Raw genomic sequence first — 443 nt, 5'->3', positions numbered from 1 at the left:
CACTATTCTTTTTTCTAAAATTATTTTTAGAAAATTATCTTTATTATAATTATATTACAATTAGCATTTAATGAATAATGCATGATTATACTAATTTAGAAAAATATTTTTATTTTTAGAAAGTACTATTCTCATGTAATGAAAGCACTATTCTCTCTTCTAAAATTATTTTTTAGAAAAATATCTTTATTATAACAGAAAAGCTCTGCATACAAGCCATTAAGGCTTGTATGCTTTACAAGTTCATTAAGGAATAAACCCAAAAAACGCGCTGCTACACATACGTCCAATACACGCGCTATATAAAATCTCGCGTATATATAACTACCAAATTTAAAAGATTTGTTTCCTTTTTCGTTTTCCTTATTTCCAGATTTGCTCGTTTTCTTCTCGCGCGTCTTCCCTCCTTCTTCTCGATCGTTCTTTTCCCCTGCTTTCTCACT

The sequence above is a fragment of the Arachis ipaensis genome, chromosome B03 (assembly GCF_000816755.2).
Source record: "Arachis ipaensis cultivar K30076 chromosome B03, Araip1.1, whole genome shotgun sequence".
Lineage (NCBI taxonomy): Eukaryota > Viridiplantae > Streptophyta > Magnoliopsida > Fabales > Fabaceae > Arachis > Arachis ipaensis.
The sequence above is the reverse complement of the archived record's forward strand: the minus strand, read 5'-3'. Positions refer to the sequence as shown.